This window comes from Drosophila elegans, unplaced genomic scaffold, assembly GCF_018152505.1.
Source record: "Drosophila elegans isolate 14027-0461.03 unplaced genomic scaffold, ASM1815250v1 contig_149, whole genome shotgun sequence".
Taxonomy (NCBI): domain Eukaryota; kingdom Metazoa; phylum Arthropoda; class Insecta; order Diptera; family Drosophilidae; genus Drosophila; species Drosophila elegans.
In genome coordinates, this window is record NW_024545513.1 from 10,945,706 (window position 1) to 10,969,212 (window position 23,507).

Genomic DNA, 23,507 nt, shown 5'->3' on the forward strand with positions numbered 1-23,507 from the left:
CTAATCTCTACCTATTTCTTCAAATAAGTTGCATTATCAGAAATAAAATCACTTTAAATTTTATGATTAAAGAACTTCTTTGTTTTTTAAGCACTGCTATTAGTTTAATACAATACTATACAATCTATGCTGATTCAGCTCTTTTCTCTCTTTCTTAACGAAACTCTCATCACATTCTCTTTTATTCTATTTTTCGAAAAGAGAGCTTATCTTCATCAATAATCTTCAGCCACCGCAACTAAAAGCAATGTAAGATAAGTGCGATATGATTGTAAGAAAATTTAATAGGTTTGAAGTCCTAGTTATACCAGTACTTTTAATTTCAAATTAAGCGTCTTAAATTAAATTCCTCATATTCATTTAGGAATGATTGTAGCTGACTTTGAAAAAGTATATTTTAATTGTAATAAATGTATTTACGTGTTATAACCTTATGAAGTTGGCTGTTTCGCTTTTCCATGGTTTACTTTAAAAATCCAGCAGACTTTTAAAGAGTTACTAATACGATATTACCTTCAAAATCCGTTATTTTTATGTCATTTGCGATTCCAAATTTTCCATAGATTGATTACTGACTTCCATCACTTTCCATTTATGTGTAGATTTCTTTCTTAAAATTGGGTGAACAATTACTATAAGTTCACTTAGTTGATTTATAAAATGAGCGTGGCCAAAATGGTGCCGAAACCGAAGTTTAATTTAATTTAAAATCGTTTATTTGCATCGACGTTTGCACACAAAAACGATAACGAGCGACTGACTGCGCAGATCGAAGAGATAAGGTGCTCTTGTCTCGTCTTATCTCTCCATATCTCCTCAAATTGCCCTAGTATACATACAAAATCTCTCCAAAGAGATTTACAGTTGTTTAGATTGCAGTTCTCAGCGATGCTGACGAAATTAAAACAAGAATACATACATACATTAAATTACCTGTACAAGTTTGTATCGGTTCCCGACATACATATACAGTTGCGGTCGCAATAATATAAATGGGACAATTTAAAGGCATAAGACAATTAGTCTATTAATTTGTATTCAAATACGCATTTTCCATAAACTTAAAGACTAATATTACTTTGTCCACAGCTGTGCATACATATCATTTGAACTAATTTCTTGTATTTCGTTGTAAAAGTGCTACTACTTGTGAAAATGAAATATGTATAAGCTAACGGCTTTTTGAATTGTGGGCTATAGATTGTTCGCTAAATCCAAATGCTTCCCTTATTTCTGGCAGTGTAGGCTTCTTCGGTCTATCGTTCGGTACGGTTCAGTTGGGTCCAGTTGTTTTGGGTGGGTTTCAGTGGGGTTTTGGCCAGCATCACGGGCATCGTGGGCATCGTGGGCATCATCAGCCTCATCAGCCATGGCCAACAGCACAGTCGACCACGTCCTCACAATGCACACGCACTACGCACATGTGTGTGGGTGAGTGGGTGATTGGGTGGCCTTTCCAGTGGGTGGTGGTGGTGGTCTGGTCAAGTGGGGTGATTGTGAATGCTGCTGCTGACGTTGCTCTGTAGCCGTTTCAGGCGAGAAAATTAAATTGGCCAAAAGTTGAATCCATAACTTTTGGCTATGGACTGGACACACACACACACACACACACCCGCACACTCGCCTGTGAAAATTGAGTGTGTCCAGGATGGGTAGTGAAATGGAAATGGAAATGAGAACGGGAAAATTGGGGCTGCCCCAGCCTGGCTGGATGAAAATGGATGGGCAGCAGAGGCAGCCATTTTGGTTCGACCCCAGGAGAGGGCCGAAAAAAATACGTGGCGAAAATGGTAACGTCGAATATGGCAAAAACGGGAAATTGGCCATAACAGTCAGCGATAATTTGCTCGAAAACGGTGTTATAAATCTTATTTTTGGTATTTCTTTCCATACTTTGGTTTTCTTATGTTCATTTTAAGTATAAGTTTTTTAAAAATCCTAATATAACTTCGTTTAACTGTGTTGTAAATTATAAGAAGTTGTTAGTCACTCTCGAACAATATAGTTTAATTCAAAATTGTTATTATATCTCTTAAAGTATTCGGTATTTGTACAAACACCGCTTTAATGTATGTACATATGTACATAAATGCCTTAGAACAGTAATTAAATCAATAATGTAGACAAAGTAGAAAAATAAAAATACTCAATAATATGAGTATATAAAACACTTAAAATAAAAGTACAAAAATGCTCAATGCGAAAGAGTTTAAAATGAAACAAGAAAAAATTGTTCTTCTATGGTCCACTGTATAAAAATGATTTTTTTAATTTCAATTATGACCCCCATATAGCCCGTGGCTACGGCATTATTTTCGATATAATTTAATTTCAAACTGTAATAAAAAACAACTGCAAAATGAATACTTGACATACCGTGAAGAGTTTTCCGAGTCAAGTGGAATGCAATAGGCGCTCGAAAGCCCAGTGTCTGGCTCACAAGGCCAAAAATCCGGGGGGCTCCATGTGGAATGACGAGAATTTCAGGGACCACCGACTTGCGAGCTCCATTTTGGGGTCACTCTAATAAAGAGCCCGTGCCGGGATTCGGGAATCCCCCTCAATCCCCCGCGTTTCATAACATACATATACATATGTGTGAGCTTCTGCTTAAAAGCCAACAGCAGCTGCCCGAAAAATCCAAGGAAAACTGGGCGAAAAACTGGCAGAATTCTGGGATGGATGCAGTAGGCAGATCCGACAGCCCGGTAATGTTTGTTGCTGCCTTGTTGACTGGAAAATATGACCGCCAGCTGTTTGTTGTTCTCTACGAACCCACACACCCACGAACTTTATCCCAACCCCATGCACCCACACACATATGGTGATGGGTCGGAAATTTATGCACTGCCGGACCACCTCCTTGATTCCTCGGTTTATTTCCCCACTTTTTTACTCCTCTTGTCAAAGTTCGTTAAGTAATTTATCCTTTTTTTTATGCCCTCACTGGACAGCTTTTAGCCCTTGAATATCTCATTCCTCTTTTTATCCTATACATAAAAATAGTGGTGTAGGTAATTAGTAGCAAACTTAATAATTTTGTATTACTACCATTAGAATTTTTAATAAATTTAGATAATTTCAAAAGTAATTTAAGAATTGTTCAAAAAAAACTCCCCTATTTGCGCACACTACCGCCATCTGGCCGCCAACGCATCAACGCATCAGGTGGCGCCATCTGTGGGACGGTGACGACACTCTACTTGGGTTTCTTTCGCTGTGGTGGCAAAACAAAACAAAAAAAAAACAAGAAAACAGGCTTCGTCTTCAGCGAGTTTGCCTTGGGGGTGGATTCTTTGCACTCCGAAATAAGACAGGGTTGTTATGTGTTATTCGCGGGCGACTTTCGGTTGCGAAAAAGTTTGCACAGTGTAGGGTATTCAAGATCACTGAAGGGCAAAATTCAATTCAGTTTTAAATTATAAACTTCCCATTTTATACAAAATATTTTCTGGTTATAGAAAAATGGAAAATAATTTTGGCTCAATTTTGTATTTAAAATCAATTACGATTTGAAAGTAAATGACAAAATTAAAAATCTTAAATCTAAAATATAGATGAGGCGGAACAGATATTAATACAATGTTACTCTGTTAACCTCACAGGAATTTGTTTGTCTGGTTTTCTTTCCACAATCCAATTTCAGTTTTGGCGCATACCCTCCAAAATTCCACATTGCTCACTATTTAATAATGAGTTGTTAACAAACTTCTGAGCCAATGTAATTACAAATATTTTAATGAAATTAACGGCGGGATGTATAATAGAACCTCCCAAATCATCCTCAACGATCCTCCAACCACTTGTTGCCCCAATTCCGGATAGTTTTGCACTCAGGCCCCAAACAAAATAAAATACAAAAAGGAAAACTGAGAAGAAAACCCACGGAAAAAAACCGGGAAAATTAACGGCTCATGCGTGTGGGTGTGTGTGAGTATGTGTGAGTGAGAGGATAATAAAAGGTGATGGTGTGCGGGTAGTCCCGGTGGTCATGTGTCACCATTGGCCAAGTGCTTCTCAAAGGACAACCAAGACACACTCGAGAGCGAAAAGAGAGCCAAAGAGAGAGAGAATGAGAGAGAGAGAGAGCCAGACAGAGCCAGAGAGAGTGAGTGTAAAGAGGAGCAAGGACTAAGGGTGGTTTTCTGCCGGCGTCGCTGTCGTGGTGAGTTTCACTTAGTCGAGGACTTCGTCCTTTTCAGATTTGTCACCACCGCCAAAGGGGAGGATTTCTTGTTGTAAAAGAAAAAAAAAACGCTAACAGGGTGAAAAAAGAACAAAGGGGGAGTCCTTGTTTTTGCTATTTTTGCTTGCCAACCTCGCCGACTGGATGTTTATAAAAGTCGCCTGCCTCTGCCTTTCCCTATGTGTGTGTGTGCGTGTGTGTGTGTCTGATGTCCTGCGTGTGTGACAAAATGGTGAATTTGCTATCGCCGTCTTTCTACATGGCGTTTTCTAATAAAATGGCAGCGCCTAGGCCAAAAAAAAAGCAAGGACCCTCCTCCCTTCGAATCCTCCCCTTACAGTCGCCTCGAAAATCAAACCCACCGCATCCAAAAAAAAAAAATACAAAACTTTATATGACGAGGAAGATACTGATTGCGTTTTGGTGTTGTTGGTTTTTTAGGGTGCCCCTTCTAATCATTTGTTTTGATATAAAAATTAATAGTCGCGTCTCTCATTAAAGTACAGTTGTACTACAACTATAAATTAAGTTTTACAACATTTCATTTAAAGTTAATTGAAGTTAAAATATTCATTACAAAATTCTTTATTCTTAAAAATTCTTTCCTTAAAAGGCACCCATTGTCTAAGTACCATAAAAATATCTATTTAGTCGATGTACTAATTACAATTTTTGTCATTTTATATTCTCTAATTGTCAAAAACAAAAGGATAAGCTAATATAAATATTACTTTTTGGATTATTTGTACAATTTGTTCATAAAATAGTTATAGATTTATAATACAAAACTTTATATGGAGGAAAAATTTTATTAAGTTTTCAATAACTGACGGGTTTTCAAAAACAAAACGTTTAAAAGAAAGATATATTATCTTTGGCCTATAATTTTATAGGTTTAGTTAAAAGTAACTTTAAAAATGCTATATTCATATTTATATTGAGCATCTACAAAAGTACATTTGGTAACAGATCTAAAAAGTTTTCTAATTTTTTGTCATAGCACATAAGTAACTTCCAGTTGTCTTATAAAACTACCGGTCTGACTTCTTGTTTTGCGGACATGGTCCATCCATGATTTTTTCAGTTCTATTTTTCTGGGACCCTTCTTTCATGGGTGCCCCCATTCATAAGGACTCTTTGGTTATTTCCAATTTGAGCTTGGGCGAGGCGGTCCTTCGTGTCAACCGTCGTCATCCCTAGACGTCATTGTTGTTGGTAATTTTCCTCTTCGTATTGTTGTTGTTGTTTTTGGTTTTTTTTTTTTGTATTTTGCGAAAAGCTTGTCCTGTTATTGTCCTGACATTGTTGTTGTTAAGCTGGCTTTGGCGTTGGCGTTGTCGCCCCGAGGGTGAAAATAAGGCATTCAAGTGAGAGACACATTCAACATCTATCTTATACTCCACATCACCCACATATATATATATATATATATATAAATATATATATATATATAATATATATATACCTTAAATGGATCGTGTTGTTGTTGTTTTTGTGTACATTTGCGGCAGCCGGCAATTTACAAATTATTTAAGATGTCATCATTTATGTATATTGATTTGCCCCGGCAACAAGAACAACATGGTGAACAACAGGGGAGATAGGTACTTATATGCGACCATTTGCCATCACTAATTGAAATACTTTTATCAGCAGTTGTTGTTGTTCTAGTTGTGCACAGAGAGAAAAAAGGTCTCCTAATCTTAAGTTCATTTTCAATTTCATTGGTTTCTTACTAAAAGACAAACAAATTATCAAAACCAATTTTATGATAATTTTAAAAGGCTCTCAATAATCAGTAGGAAATTATTATCTTACATATTTTGGCATAAATACATGAAATTTATTCATAAGAGATAGTGTACAAATATTGGATTATTAAAAACTTGACTATTATTTAATAAACTAACATAAAAACATTATATTTTTAATTGAAGGATCTCATTTTGATGTCTCAATCTTAGATTTAAATCAGTCATTCAATTTGCAAAGTGTTTGTTTTAAATGTTTGACAATATGCTCTACTTTTTCTCCCCGTGCATTAGTGGCTGTTGTCTTGGGCTCATCCTTGGTCCCTGTCCGTTTATCCTGCCTCGAGGGACTAACATCGATATGATCTAAGGGCTGCTGCTGTCCTGATTTGGCTTCCTTTGCTTTCCTTTTCTTTCATTTCATTTCATTTCGGCTGCTTTTATTTTATTTCGTTTAGTTTAGTTTGGTTCGGTTTGGTTTGGTTTGGTTTTGGATTCGAATCGTTTCTGTTTTCGTTGTTTGCGCCTGATTGCGCAATTCCTGCCCACTCATCTGTAATCATCAGCCCTATCCACATCATCCTAATCATCAGGTAGAGGATCGCTATCCGAAACTAAAACAGAAAAAAAAAAAAAAAAAAACAAAATTGGGGCGCAATCTCACGGGCAATATGGAAATGAATAACCCGCTGGGGAAATGGCAGGAATTGGGCCAATGTTTTTGACCCATCTGGTGCCCCGGAAAATGTGTTAAATATTTCAATTTCAAATCCAATCCAATGCAATTCTAATAACCAAATCCGGGGTCATATGCAATTTGCATGGCCAGCTGCTGGCCAAAAGTTCGACCCCCTTTTCAAGCCCCCAAGAGAAAATTGCCATGCGGAGTGAAAATATTTTATAACTTGTTTTATTTCATGGTCCGGCGTTTAAGATTATGTTTCACATTTTGGTAGTTTGACAGTTAAACTGTTAAACTATCGCAAATTGAGTTTAGTCTGTTGACACAACCGAAGTCCCTTTTAATGGTTTTGAAGTGATAAATATCCTAAAGCCTTCGATTCAAAAAAGACCATTTAGAAATGTGAATGAAAGTGTGGGAATGGGAATTTGTGAAATTGAAGGCAAATGTTCTTAGCCAGTTGGTTTTATGTTCATCTCAATTTATTTGAAGTCAAAAGAGAGAAATGCAGCAGGATTTTAAGTTCAAATGGAAAATGTTAAACTATATTTGAAGAGTAGTTTCTTTGAAGTAAAGTTATTAAAAAAAAGTGTAAGCTTCTATTTCTACTTCTCTAAAAATATATAAATAAATCCTTAAAAATATGGTTCAACAAAGAACAACAAACATTTCTTTTTAATTTGGATAATTATTTAAAAGTAAGTTAAGGATAAATAAAAACCCTATACAATTCAGTGCAACATCTAAAGAATAAAAACAATCTTAAAACTTTAACAAGCTAGTTTAAATACATATTGTGATTGCTTTTCCATTAGGAATAATGTTGACGAAATAGAGAAGTTGGGGCTGGTGGCTAAAATGTCGGCATTCCCGGTGCAGTCGAGCATGAAGCTAATCAAAAATCGAATTCAAAATTCAAATCTCGTTCACTCACGTATGCAGAGGCGTTCGAAAGTATGCAACATGTTTAAAAATGCAAAAGGCGTGTGTGTGTGGGTGTGGGTGTGTGTGTGTGTATGTGTGTGTGTGGGGGAGTGTGGGAGGGAGGGGGGTTTGGCAAATTGGAGTCTGCAAAGTGGGCGTGGCGTTGAGGGGTGGCGCCAAATATGCAAATTCAAAATAAATCAAATCAAACGCGCCGCACGAGGTAACGAAGCGGCAGCAACACCAGCGCCTCGCTGACCAAGGGTTTTGACCATCCATGGGGGTATCAAAGGGGGCTCCATCGGGGGCTACCATGGGCGTAGGGTGCGCCCACGGAGGAGGGGTGCGACCACCTAAATATTTTATGTTGTATTTCGCGCTGATTGTTCATCGGCAAATTGCCTGGAAGCGCTTTGAACGCTCCATAGAGCGCTCACAACAAGTGCAACATTTTCAAATATCCGCACGGAAGAAACCAATAAAAGGGGTCCATTGAGACGATACCCTGTTTAAATAAAAAAAAGTCTTTGTCTCTATAAAATTTAATAAAACAAGACAACTAGAGTCAGAAAACCCAAGCGAAACATAGTAAAGTCAAGTCATAGTAAATAAATCAACCTATATGTATAAGACAAAATATCATATATATACGGAAATACTTATAAAAGTGGTCATAGTAATCGATTTCATATTTTAAGACACGTATACTTATTTAATTCATCATATTCTATTTTCAAAAGTATAAAAAGGATAATTTTTATGTCAAAAATATTTCCATTTTGATGCAGCTGCTATTTATTATATTTTTTATACATTAATTTATGTATATATTTGCAGCAGCCTGAATTTACTGCAAGTGCTCCAAAGGACCCTCGAAAGGGAAATCCCGACGGTTACAGGATGCGAACTTTGGCCGAGAAAAGTTGCACCGCACAGCAGCGCCCTCCAGCGTCATAAATACGCAACAAACGTAAAAATTAAACAAAAATATAACAAATTCATGTATGCTTGTGTGTGTCTGTGTGGGCGAATATAGCAATATTTTGTGTAGCCATACACTGCCAGAAAATCATAATATACTATTACAAATTTAAAAAAAAAATATATATAATATCAGACTTTGCGAAGTTTTCTGTCAATTAATCTTTTAATGAAAACCTATTTATTAGCATTTTTAAGTTCGAATTTTTGTAAAATCTCAGCCAAATAGCACTTAAATAAAATAAGTTTTGAGCCTCAATGATAAATCTCTAAATTATAATTCTTTTTGCGTCTGTTTTGAGGGAATTGGAGTTGCAATAAATCCAGAGAAGGCTGGCTAGCCGCATTGGTCGGTGGCCCCAATCGAGATTTGTTTACATGCTCCCTGCCGTTATCCTTTTGCCTCCGATTTCCCGAGCCCTTCGTCCGTGTTACCATCCAGCAAGCATCATTCCCATTCCCCCAACTGTTTTCCATCGGCTATTCCTTCAACACTCGTGAAAATTGCGGAAACGGGAGATGGAGATCCTGTGAGGGAATGGGTCCGAGTTCGAGTTCTTTGTGCATAGTCAAATATTTTTCACCATAAATTTCGCACGTCCATCAAAAATTGATTGCGCAACGGACCGTGCAACTTTTGCACCTTCAACTTTCGCACACACACACACACACACACACACACACACACACACACACACTAACACATACTGACACACACACACTGACACACACACACTGGTGCATTGTTGCTGTTCAAATTTGAAATATTGTTTACATATGGGCATTGTCCAGAATTTCATTCACCCACAGATTGGCGGTATATGTTACGTATTTTTTTTTTTGGCCCAAACAGCATTTTCATATCCGGCAACCCATATTTCTATTTTCAATTTAGAACCAGCGATAAATAAATTCATCAATTCGTTTGGAAAATTAAAAACCTTTGAGCGGGTTTCCAGTTGGCTTCAAACCGGATTTGAGCGGATCTTTATAGGTAAAAATAATTAGATTAACTAGGAAAGACTACCGAATAATAATTTATATGAAAATCAACATGGGCATTTAGAAAATTAAATTTCAAGACGTTTTACTTTTCCAGTTCGTAGAAAATCTAATAAAAAAAAACTTTTTTGTTTGCTCTACAGTATATTATTCTCAATCAAACTATTTTTAAATATTAGAAGACCTTTTTTGTTACACAAATTAATGGAACAAATTAATAATCTAACTTCCTGCCGTTCAAATGAAGCTGAAATGGAAAGTTGTTAACTCGTTTTTTCAGTATTTGAATCCAAATTTGACCATGAAAAAACCTGAAATTTCCCGATAATTATTGCTGCTCTTGCGTAACTTGGATAAACACTGGTCTAATTTCGGTACTTGGGCCTGTCGATCCAGCGATTAAAGCGGCCGTCAATCACTTGAATAAATTTGTGTACACAGTGCACCTGCTGCACCACCCCACTGCCCCGAAAAGAACCCCTTGAATTTGCAGCACCACCATCGGCAATTGCTGTCCCCAAATGCTGAAGCGGATGGGGTAAAAAAGTTGAGCTGAAATGGCAGCCGAAGTGCAGCAATGTGCACTAATTTCATTGCTGAGTGCTTTTAGTGGGGACAGCATGGCAGCACCACCCCCCTAAAATCTGCCAGCAAACCCAAACTCAAACCCAAACCCAAAACCCAAGCCACCAATCCACCAACCAATCCACCGGGCGAATGAAAAAGCCGAGTGGAAACTTCTGCACAAAAAAGAAAGATGTCAACAGCACCAATTAGTTTGAAAAATTGGCATAAATGAAGCCCGAAGCGGGGGGTGGTGCAAAAGTGGTGCAAAAGTGGTGCAAGTGGTGCCAGTGGTGCCAGTGGGGTTGGGGGAGGTGGTCCTGTGGTCCTGTAAAGTGGGTGGTGCAGCTGCGACAAGTGCCTGCCATTGCCATGTTGTAAATAAATGTAGTGCGGGCTCAGACTCGAGAGCCACTCGATTTCAAATTATGAGCACCGCCCAGCCATCTAATGAGAACTTCCATTCCACTTTTTTTTTACACGTCAAAAAAATGAAGTTATTTAATTTTACTATTCATAAATTTAAATGTTGAGTAATTATATATTTTTTCAAACAAATATTAAGAAAACTTGTGAAGCAATTTTAAAAGTGCTTTGCTTTTATAGTTTTTATAGATAAACTTCTTGAAATTTTAATTTCCCAAACAATTTTGTTTTTTTTTTTAATAAATCTTGATTATTTACTTGTATTTAATATAATTCCTAAACCCATTCCCTATTTGTTTTTATTTGTTTTGTCGTTTGTTTTTATAACCTTTTTCTTGTATACATTTTTAAAAAACAATATGACATATATTTAAATTGGTCATTAATTATTTAACTTAAAATGGATCAAAAATATTTACAAAACTAAAATTGACGCAATTAAGATAAAAAAGAAATCAAAATCTATTTATTTCTATTATTAGAGACCAAAATAAATATATTTTATTTTAGTTAAATTTAAAAATGATGGCTCCCCAAAATGATTACTTTACCCACTTTAAAGTAAAGGAAAATTAAAATCTGCTAAAGCACAAAATGCTATTATTAACAAGCTACAAATATGATGAGCTTTTACAAGTCATAACGCTAATTGTTCAGTGTATTTCTGAGGTTCCTGAACGAGATGTGCGACAATATTCCTGAATGGGTCGGGTCACTTCAGAATCGGTTAGCCGCCGAGAGTCAAGTGAGTCGCCCCCAAAACCATCAAGACCATCGAAAGCATCGAAACCACCGAGAGCACCCACTGCTGTGGCTGGTCATTAATTAAAATACACAAAATTGCACAAGTGCCCAAAGTGGTTCGATGGGGGAGCCAAGGGTTTTGATTCCGTTTTCCAAGTTCCGAGGTTCCCGGCTTCAAAGTGTCGCCCTCGATTCGTTTTTTGTCCCTTCTTCATCTCTGCATTTCTTTTTTTTTTATTTTTTCGCAACTTTTGTGTGTGTGTGTTTTATTTATTTATTTTTTTTTTTTTTTTTTGTATTTTGTAGTATTTTTTAATTAAGTACGGCTGGAGTTCTTTTTTGCGAAATGAAAGGCAATAAATGCCACTCTGGCAAATGAAATTCTCCCAATGCCGCAATTCCAAGAGAAGGGATTCCAATTTCGCTGTGTGAGGCAGCCCAACAAATGCCAAAATGGCCGATGCTTTTTATGGGTGGTTCGGGTGGTTCGGGTGGTGGTGGTGTTTCAACTGTCGCCCTAATTAATACACATCTCGCCCTATCCCCTTCGAAAAACTAAACCCTCTTTGAGGACAAAGGCCGCCATTTAGCGCTCAAGTGCTTGAATCTCAAGGGCCGGCGACAATATATTTCAAACGCCTCACATCCGCGCATCGCTAAAGTCCTTATCCGCACACTGCATAAATTCTGATATCCGCACCCACATCCGCATTAGCATGAACCCAAAAGATGCTGAAATTAATTTCGCAGCGCTTTTAATCAAATGCTGGCACATGTCAAATAAAAAAGGGGAAGCCAGAGGGTGTAATTGCCTGTCCATGTGCCATGCATATACTAATATGTTATATGGCCCGAGTGTATGTGTGTGTGTGTGTATACGATGGATTATGGGGCATTTCATCAAATCAAACAACTTGCGACAATTCCCGGGAGCCAGATCAAAATGGCCACCACCACCACCATCAGCATCACCATGACCATCACCACTGCTACTAGTTGAACCACTCAGCACCCCGATATCTGCACCACCCAACCACCTTTTGATGGGCATTCGAACAGACAAGGAGTTGAGCCAAGTGGAAAAATAATGAAAACATTCGTGGATAATGATGACGTCGTCGTCGTCGACGGTCCTTGAAATCGATATAAGGTCGGTTGGGGTTGGGGAAGTCCTGCCCTCCCGTCCCCTCCTCTATATGTGCAATATATGGCTAAGCCGGGATAAGCGAGCCAACCACCAACCACCCCGAAGGGAAGCCAGCCAGCATCCTGCCCAGCGAAACACAGCGAAACACAGCGAAACCCAGCAAAACTCAGCAGAACCCAGCACCCAGGATTCGAAGGGCTCGGAAATGAAATCGGGACACTCGTTCTCGTCGCAACTCAAGCCAACACAACCGTCAGCGGAAGTTCTCAATAGGCCTCAAGGAAGTAAACACTCTTCAGATCCCCGCTAAAGCTTGCCGCGCCCTCGAGAATGTTGAATATTGGGCTAAAGGTTTTGGGGAGAAATAAGGAGTAAGGGTGTCGAAAACCTTCACACAGAAATAAGGAGTTCAATAAGCTATAAAAGAGGTTTAAGGGAACTACCTTACATATTTCATTTTTAATTATTTCAGAAAGTATGTATTAATTACCTTAAAAATATAATAATAATATAGCTAAAAATCTCGGGGGATATAAGATATCTTAGGGACCTACACTAATAAGAAAATGTTATAGTAAAAATAAATATCTGTACTGAAAAACAAATGAAAGTAGAATTTACTACATTTTTTTAAGCCAGTATGCATATCCTAGCTACATTTTATTTGTATTATTTTGTTTTACTGACAAACAAATATTTTTCTTAGCATGATACAATTTAAAAGACATTTGGCCGAGAAAAATATTTGCTATTATTAAAGTATTATTGTTATTAAGATCGGTTTAAAATAATATGGCATAATTTTTGCCAAAATTTGTGTTCTTTAAATGTATTTGTCAAATCAAAGCAAATGTATGCAAAAACTTTAAAACATGTTGTTTACCTAGTTTTTATTTCAGAAGAAATAAATCAAAATAAACTTAACATAAAAAAGTTAAATTGCATTCACAGAAAATAAATAAAAGGAAATATAGTTTCAAGGAACTTTAAAAAAGTCTCAGCTTGTATAAGATAATGTTTATGACTCACATAACACATTTCTCTTTTGAAATTGGCTCAAATAGATGGACACATTGTTGGCAATCCCTTCCTAAGCCATCTGTCACATCGACCACTCGATTTTAACCTTCGATCCCCAACTGAAGGCCCCATTTTGTCCCACTCCCCTCGAAAAAAAGCCCCACTTTGTAGCTGTCTGTGTTGTGATGAAAGCAGCAAGATTCGGATCCAAATCCGAGTCCGAATTCGAATCCTGCCAAGGAGCAGGAGTGGAGTCACGTAAAATGTTTTGTCGTTTGTAATCTATTTACACAAAAGGATGCTTCCGACTCGGATTCAGACTCAGACTCAGACTCAGACTCCTATGTATTTTGCAGTGCCTCCCATCTGAACTCATCGCATCGCATCCCATCGTTTTGTGTTTTTCAAGAGCAACGGAACAAGGACATCCAGATGGACGGACGAATGATGGAGCATTACCAACAGCAAGTCCTGGAACTGGAACTCAGATGTGGATGTGAATGTGGATGTGGATTTGGGTGTGTATGTTCAGCTCCTGCTGGATGGATTGTCATGATGAGGCGACATTTCATGCAAATCCTTTGTGCATGCATTCCAGGCACTGGCACGAGCGAAGGACGAAGGACCAAGGACCAAGGACCAGAGCCTGAATAACACTGGACATAAAATATCGCACATAATAACATGTTTTATGTTTATTTGTTTGGTTAAACATTAAATAAACTACGATTAATAAAAATCGTAAATTTACAGCATTTATGCTTTTTCAACATGTTACATGGATCATACTTTGTATGGACAAATTTTGAAATTAAATTAAGATAAAGATTTCAATAGCAAATGTATGTAGTTACGAAACAAAATTTTATTATTAAGCAGTTAACTTTAAAAAAACTCAAAGGAGAATCATTAAAATATGTTTGTTGTTTTTCAAGTAATTTTTTTTTTTTTTTTTGATACCCAAAAATAACGTTTATGATCAAATTATAAAAGTTTATTAAATTATACAAAAATTAAGTATGTATTTCCATTTATTTCCTTTTTAGTTTTTGATATTCCTGATTTCTATTCACTCTTTTTTCGCCCAGTGTCGTGTCTTGTGTATAGTGCTCCTGCTTTTCTGGTGTTGGCGACACAGTTGACGCGCACTCGCCAAATTCTTGCCCCTGCCACGCCTCCCACTGCCACTGCCTCCCGCCTCCCACCTCCCACGCCCACTTTCATAGCGCCCCTTTGGGCAAATTTTGAGTGGAGGAGGCGATAGAACAGTGGGTGGCACACTGGGTGTGTGGGCAAATAAAAAAGCGAAATGGATGTACACCCATGTGTTATTGTGTGCTTTCCTCTTTCCTCCCCCTTTTTCCCTCTCTGTCTGACCATCTGTTTGCCATCTCTTTCTGGGGGCAAAAACATCACGGGCGGCTCCACTTTGAAAAGAAAGATAAAAACAACAACAACTGTCTGTACTACACCGATGCTACCAATCCCGTACCCATTATCTTTTCGAGTTTACCTTGCTTGTCCTTTATTCGCATTTCATTTCTTTTCCCGAGGCAGTTGTTGTGCTCTTCTTGTTGTTGTACAAACAACACGTATACATGTATATATAAATACAGCATATATGCGGTAATACCCAGGTATTACAAAGGATCGAAAGGTATTCTCTATTTATGCAAATTTACCTAACTGTGTGAAAAATATATAATTTTATTTCATTGACTGCTCTACTTCCTTCTTATGCAACTGCATACCAAGGGAAATTGGATTCTTGAAAACAATAAAGTCAGGATCACAAAAGTTAGAAGAGCAAGACCATTAAATCAATATTTTTATATTCAAAAGCCAGGATGGCAAAATAAACGACTCTGTTTTGATACAATATAATAATATGCTTATTTAACAATTGTATTATAGCTTACATCACCGAGCTAAGTAGGTGTGAATGGCTATGACAATTATACAATATTGTGTTAATAATGGTATCAGAACAAAATTTTGTTTATGAGAAAAACGAATGAAGAAGTTCTAAAAGCTTAAAGAAAACATCTGAAAACATCTTCTCTTAGAAAATCAGTAAGACCTAAGCAAGTACTTTCTGATAGTATATTATAGTTAATAATTTAATTATAATAAATAAAACTTAATTTTTTACTATTAAGTTGTACATAATCTAAGTTTCCACAGTGGAACGAAAATTGAGAGCTTGAATGGCAGGAGCAGAACGACTTTTTCTTGTCCCAGTTTGTTCGAGGCAGTGTGTGTTGCCCCATCCAGGATCCAGGACCTTTAGATTTCCCCGAAACACCCTCCACCCCTCCCCCAACCCTCTTACCCCCCCATGGAGTCCTCGAGTCGAAGGACTATGTGTTATGTGCCGTGCCGCTGTCGAGTGTTTGGTAAATAACACGTTCGCTGTGTCGCCGCGTCCGAATCTGCACCACCATCGTCACCACCATCGGCAGCACCACCATGTTACACAGGGTTGCTGATTCAGATGGTACGATATGCCATATCCATACCATACCATATCCATACCATACCATACCATACCATACCATCGCATATAGATTGCCCAGGGGAAGCTTTCGGCTTTCGACTTTCAACGCTTTCGGGGTTGAATCTGAATCACTATACCAAACTGCGGGTATTCCGCATACCATATTCTGTAGTCTGTAGTCTGTAGTCTGTACCTCTGTACTACGTATTCACAAAAAGCGACAGCTGGAGAGGCCAAGTGAAGTGAAGTGCCAGGGCGGCCGCCATTATGCCAATCATTTCGAAGGGCGGTGCTGTGGCAACTCTGGCAGGCGCCTAAACAAAAACAAAAAGGCGGAATATAGCGGGAAAACGAAAGCCGAAACGAAAATGAAAATGAAAACGAAACGAAATGAGATGAGATGATATGAGTTGAGTCGAGTTGAGTAGAGATGAAAGCGCGACACGTGTAGCCACCCGCACCACACAAAACGCCATCCCTTTCCCACCCCCCTGCGGACGTTTTGACTTTTAATGAAATGAATATGCACCACTAGCATCCACAGGGGTGGTGCACCCGCATTTGCACTGCCAAAAAAATGATCTAGTTTAAAAAAAAAAAAAAAAAACTAGGAACTGTTGGGAAACCATATTCTAAGCGGAAAAAGGATCACACAATATTCCAAATATTAGGTTTTAGCGATCGTTTTATCTATCTTATAGATAATAATCAAATAAATTGTTTAATTTATAGAGGCTTGACTTTACATCATAGTCAATTAGTCTATTATATTTTCGGCATTCTATTAATCGTAGTATTATAAGCCCTATCCCTAATAAAAACCAACAGAGATTTAACTTGTATACAATATTATTTTGAAATTATTTTTGTAAGAATTTAGAAAACAAAGTACGAAGCATTTTTAGAGCATTGCTCTTGATAAAAAATCTTAGATAATCTTTTTAGTTAACCCCAACAATTAGCTTAATCGTTACCTGAGCTCTTTCTTTTATTTTTATTAAGAAAAACTCAAGTAAGAGATTTTATATTTGCCACTTAAGGTTTTATGGACTTAGAATCAAATAATATTTGAACAAATAACTTAAAGGTTAAGCTTTGCTAAAAAATGTATCTTTGAAATTCTCAACTTCTTCTAGAAAGTAAAGATTAATAATTATCACTTTTTAATAAGGTGCAAACTTTTTAATTCCCAACTTTTAGGCAGTCAAAAGATCAAAAGAGCAGTGTCTTATGGCAGGTACTATAAAAGCGGAACCTTTTCTCTAAGTGCACAGTCGAGTGGGCTTCCCGATGAACGTTTTGCCTTTGTTTCGGCCCTTTGTTCGCGTTCAAGTGTCGATTTGTGTGCCCCAAACTCCGACTCCTTGTTTTCCGACTTTCCGACTTTACGGCAAACTGCATCCGGCGGAGAATGTGTGCCGGACGGATCCCGTAAACTGGTGCCGTTTGCCATTGCCGTTGCCGTTTGCGTTTGCGTTTGCCGGGTGTTGCCGTAATGCACTTGAGCATAATTTATGCTGTTAATTAGTCCCGACTCAGTCAATGGCCATTCACACGACTCGCCCCGATTTTTCGCATTTTCCAACCATTATAGCCCCCAACCCCTCCTCCATTCCCCACCAACCATTTGCACCATTTTCGTGTGTGCTCGCTGCTTTTGGCATTGTTTTTGGCCCTAATGAGCCAACTTTCCAGAGGAGCGTGTGTTTAGGGCCTGAAGTGCGGATTAGGAGCCCGGATGGTCCTGGATTTCAGATGGATCCTGCCGTTTGATGATGGGATACGATGCCAATCGAGGGTATTCCATCAGCACATCGACGAAGGTGTGATGAAAGTGGATAAAATGGCTATTTGAGAAGCTTCGCGGAAACTAGAGTGGCAAAGTGGCAGCAAAACTATGCGCCGGCTCGAAATTCGTTTTAAAAATGGGGAAAAGATCGAAGTAATAAACTCTGGGCGTATTTAATATTCGAAGTCTGCTTAATGCGAAAATTCTTTAAAAAAACGTGACTTTACTTAGTAAATATTGTTAGACAAGTATGATTAGTGCTTAACAAATCCAAACATAAAACAATTGATTTCACAATTATGTAACGCAATCGTAATCGTATAAAATTCATGTTTTTTAAAAGATAAACAATTAAAAGGACCTGTGTTCTTAAATTTAAAATTATATCCTTAATTTTATTCTGTCTGATTTATATGTCCCACTTCATGAGTCAGCAAATATATATTAAAGGTTTTTTAATTTCATTTTGTAGTTTAAGATAGGAAAATTAAAAGCTTATCCTTATTATAAATATAAAAATCAAGTTTTTTAGATAACTGAAAGTACTCTAACCAGGGAGATCTAATCCTAAACTCTAATTTTCAGCAGAGGAAAACAAATTTCCGTCTTTTGCTGCTTGAGCACGTCTGCTGCCCCGCCTTCTGAATTTGCAACCCCAACGCCCCCAATTTCCAGCCATCAAAAACATATGGATACAAAAAAAATAAAAAAAAAAAGGAAGGAGTTGCATAAAGGTTTTTGTCATTTCTCAAAGATATTTCGCCGTTTCTTCTTCGGCGGCTCCAAACGAGCTTTTTTAATTAACTGCTAGTTGCTCTCTCTCCCCGTCTCTTTCCCACTCCCCGCTGCTGTCTCTTTCCCTGACTCTCTCTATCTCTTTTTTTTCTAGGCCCAAGATAAAAGAATCAGAAAAATGGGAGTTACAAAAAATCACCAGCAAAGCATTTTTTCCCCATTTCTTTCTTTTGGCCTTTTTAATATTTTTTCTTATTTTCCTTTTTTTTTTTTTAAATAGGTGGAGGGGTGTTTGTCAAAGCTTCGTGGGTGGAAAGAATGAAGAAAAAAAGTAAAAGGAGGGTGACAAAATGAGGGGGCGGTAGAGATTGGGGCCCTTTGTTTGGTGTTTGCTGAAAAGATTGTTTTGTTGTAATGCCGCCATTTTGAAAATGAGTGGAGTCCCCAGGAGTAGTAACAAAAAAACGAAGAAATTCAAAATGGTAGCCAAATGAGGCAAATAATGGGGAAGACCCTTTGGGGCATGCCATGTAGAAACTAAGAATAGTCTCATCGATTTGCAATCAACATACCATTACCACAAGTTTAGCAAGCAAATAACTATTATTAAATATTTAAAATATTAAAAAAGTACCTGATTACAGATTTAAACATTTGAATTTAATAAATTTAAATCAGTATCTTTCTTTTATCAAAACTGTATATCACAAGTATTCAACAAATTCTTTAATGATTTTTCCAGACTTTGTAAACTTTACAAGAAAGGTGTTGAAATTAAAAAGTATATAAGTGTGAAAGAAATATAATAACCCAAAAAGTTACGTTTTAAGAAGTGTGTCTAAGGACTTCTTTTTAAGCGATATAAGTTTTATTTTTATACATATGTCATATCAAATAGTTTAAAAATCATTTAACAATAGGTTAGTTCCTATGACCATTCATTTTTGGGTGAAGTTACATGAAAAATAGTGGATTTTAAAACCAACAACACCTTTAGATGTTCCTGAAGGATGTCATAATAAACTATACTTTCTTTCCCATGTGTCGAACCATCAATTAAAAGTTATTTCATCTCATTCCAGATAGGTTTCTTCGAAATTGTTTCGCAATCCTAGGAATTCGCTGCCCTGAAAAAGAGGAAAGTTGATTACCATTTCCATGGACAACTGACGAACCCTCTTGCCACCATATTGCCATGACACTCACCCCGGTATCCACTTTATATAAGTCTATATATGTATGTATATATATATATATGTATATTGCTATATGTATATAAAGACAAATCTGTAGCAAAGCGTATTTATGTATATATTTGTTGGAGAGGCGTTCTAATTAGAGAGCAAAAATTCACGCAGATTGACGCAAGCACCACTCAGCCCACACAAAGTGGGATTCTGGGTTCTGGATTCTGGTATGAGGAAGCGGAAGGGGAACTTCGGGGGCCAGAGACACCCTCAATCGCACAATGGGAATGCGGGGTGCAAATTCTTCAATTTAATAACTCACATCCGGAGGCGGTGATGATGTTCATGTTCATGTTCATGCTGATGATGAAGAATCCGGCTCGTCAGGCAACTGAATGTGTATGGTATACATACACTATAGAGTACACTCGCAGATATATGGCATGTGAACAATAAGATGTTGGTACAACAACCACTGAAGGACTCCAAAGCGCCCGACGAATGGTTGACACGGACGTAAACACGGACACGGATTCGGGATAAGGACATAAGGACCAAGCACCAAGGCCTGCTTTTGGCACCCCTGAATTACCAAAATCAAGGGTATGTTATGTTGGTTAAGAAAGCCCTAAGGTCCCTTCCCTGATTACCATCTAAAAAAAAATATAATTAATTGAGTGAGCTAAATAAAAAATATATTGAAAAAAAAACATTGCCCATTTATCATTGCAAAGAATATCACAATTTTGCCATTTTTATGTTCAAGGAATTTTGTAATACTTAAATATATTTGTAGATAAAAACTAGATATACATATTATATTATATTTCTCGTTGTGAGAAGGAAATAAAATCAGGTACCATAAAAATACTTATATATTTAATAATTACTTTATTTTTTTATTATTATATTTTGTAAAATATATTCCATTAAATAAGATAATATGTCTTATTGGTTTTTTATAAAATTAAAACATATTGTAATGGTAGATTACAATATAAGTAAAATCAGCACCTGTTTAGCTTAAAAAAACCATATAAAAATGGGCTACATTCTTAAGATATAACAAATAAGCAAGAGAACATTTTCTATATTAAAATAATTATTATTTTCATGAATTTTCGTTTCCTTGATTACTTTTTTTTACATTTTTAGCCAATACCTATGCTAATTTATATGTTCATATTGTGGTTCAATTTTGCCACTTCAAATAAACCCTTTATCGTTGTAACTTTTGGTTATTGCAACGAAAGTCAAGTACCGGGTATCACAAAGTCGGAAAACTTGAAGGTTTTTGTTTGTTTCCCGTTTTTCCCGCTGGTGTTGTTGGCGGTGGTTGTTTGCACAACAGCAGAAAGAGGGTGTTCGGGTATTCGGGTGTTTGGGTGGTTCAAATGGGTGGGTGTGGGTGAATTATGGGTGGTGGATTGGGTGGCCATAACGGAAATGAGACGTTTCATTTACATTCACACAAAGCGATGATTTGGTCTCGAAAATTGGGATATACTTTGGGCTTGAAAGTGGGATTTGGTGGGATGGGTTTTTGGGTTTTACACGGGGAATTGGAATGGGATGGGAATGGATTTGGGATTCCGGATGGCGGAACCTGAAGACATGCAAGTGACAGTTGGGTAATTTCGAAAAGAGGGTGCTGACTGTACCTGCGTGTAGTACAGTCCGCACTCTCTCGGCTCATGCATATTGAATGTATATATTCCGCCGGACAGGAACCGGACCCACAATATTCCGGCGGAGGGCATAGGACGAAGCGACGAAGGGCGGAGAAGCATTTGTATTTCCGGTGCTTAAGACAAATTTTAAAAGAGGCGCCATCAATATTTGATGCCACTTCCTGGCTGACTCGACTGGCAAACTCCGACTGGCTTTCTAACAGGATGCGATGTCCTTGGGAGTGTGGGTTGTTTGGCCCCACAAAGGGGGCAGAAAGTGGGCGGTGAAGTGGGCAACGCCTTATTTATACATGTCATAATCGCCTCGCTGCCGTGCGTCTGTTAATTCAAATGAAATTTATGCCTTTAACCTTTAGCTCTCAGTTGGCAATGGCATTGGAATTTAATTTGAAGGTTTCTTAGCAAGCTAAAAGCTATATTTTATTTTAATGGCATAAAAAGAATAGATAAAAGTCAAGCGGTGTTTAAATATTAAGATAATAAATACCTTTTCATAGCCTTAACGAAATAGGCATAGCTTAAAGTGAGTTTGTTAAACTAAAAGTTAAAAAGAAAGAGATTTTCTTACAATAATAACATTTATAAAATGGCAAAAAATTATCTATACAAATTAACAAATGGAGTTCATCAAATTAAAAGTCTTAATCGCTAGTCAACATAAACTTAATTTTATTTTGGTGATTTTGTTATGATAAAACTAAGTTATTACAATTTAAGTATGTATGAAACAGATATTGCAACTCATTTTAAGTTTTGTTTTATTCTATCAATGCTGCAAATCGATTTGCTTATGCTTTTGCCCATTAATTATAAGATAAACACAGGAAATTATTGAAAAGTAATTCTTACTCCCTATGAAATGAATATTTTAATCTGCATTTGGTAAAATGGACTTTGCTCGACTAGTTGGGGTATTCTGAAGTATTTTGGAATTTGGCACATAACATAAAGGCTGCACAAATGGCTCAATCCAAAGAATATGTGTATATTCCGATACTATTTAATGTTAATAGAGCAACACAGACTGAGTTTCAAGCCCAAGTAGAAACGAAAAAAATTACTAGAATTTGTATACAAAATATTGTGCATTGCATCGATATCTACGATATAATTGGTACTCGAGTTGCATTTTATTTTGTGTCCGGTCATCGCAGAACTTAACCCCCATTTTCCTTTGGCAATCCACTCCCTTTATCCATCTGTATCCTGAGACCAAATCTCCGGGCTTGTTTGCCCACTAAAAACGACTCCCGAGCGTCTCGAATGTCTCCAGTTTTGCCCCTAATGAGCTGCCCATTGTCCAGTTGATGCTGTACAATGGGGGCAAAAGGGGGCGTGGGTGGTGCAAAAAGGGGCGTGGGTGGTGCAGGATCATGGACCGCAATCGAGACAGGGACAAACTATTTGCAACTTTAGCCAGCGCCCAATTAGTGACGCTCAAATAGCAGGAACAGCAGCAAAAGCAAGGATACACTGAAGAAAAATAGCAACAAAACTCCCACTTATATATATTATAACAAAAATTATACCATCATTTCTAATTGCTTGACTTGGCTTGCCGACTTAAGAATTCGTTTTTAAGGAGCTTGCCAATCTTCATCTTATATTTACAAAGACACAACAGGAATTTAATATATTTATAATTAATTATATTAATATAAATTAAACGTTTTAAATGTTTACATAAAAAAAAAACTAGCAACAAAACTCCCACTTATATATATTATAACAAAAATTATACCATCATTTCTAATTGCTTGACTTGGCTTGCCGACTTAAGAATTCGTTTTTAAGGAGCTTGCCAATCTTCATCTTATATTTACAAAGACACAACAGGAATTTAATATATTTATAATTAATTATATTAATATAAATTAAACGTTTTAAATGTTTACATAATTCCAAGGATCTCACATTTTTTAAAGAGATTCTAATGATTAATAGGTTCTCAAAATTTATTGTTAGAAATGTGAAGATTTTAACATCTTATTTTTCGTAACTATTAGTATTTTCTAAACAAAATAATAATAGTTTTATCTTTATTTATTGTTTATATTTTAGAGTTTTCTACAACAGTGCATGCGCACAGAATATTGCTGTTTGGCTATTGAGCAGAATGTCCTTATCCTGACCCCACTCATTCTATCCTTTGCCGTTGGAGATTTTTGCGCCGCAGCACTT

At 37.1% G+C, this 23,507-nt stretch overlaps 1 long non-coding RNA gene across 2 annotated transcripts in view; it reads right to left on the minus strand.

Annotated features, from left to right (window-relative positions):
* Positions 1-23,507, minus strand: part of LOC121467975 — a 158,304-nt gene that overhangs the window by 133,767 nt on the left and 1,030 nt on the right. The window contains exon 1 of one of the 2 annotated variants that reach the window (XR_005977986.1): positions 514-767. The exons of the other annotated variant lie outside the window; for it this stretch is intronic. This is a non-coding gene — a long non-coding RNA (uncharacterized LOC121467975). Of the gene's footprint in view, positions 1-513; positions 768-23,507 lie in introns of those variants that run through there. 2 annotated transcript variants of the gene reach the window in all.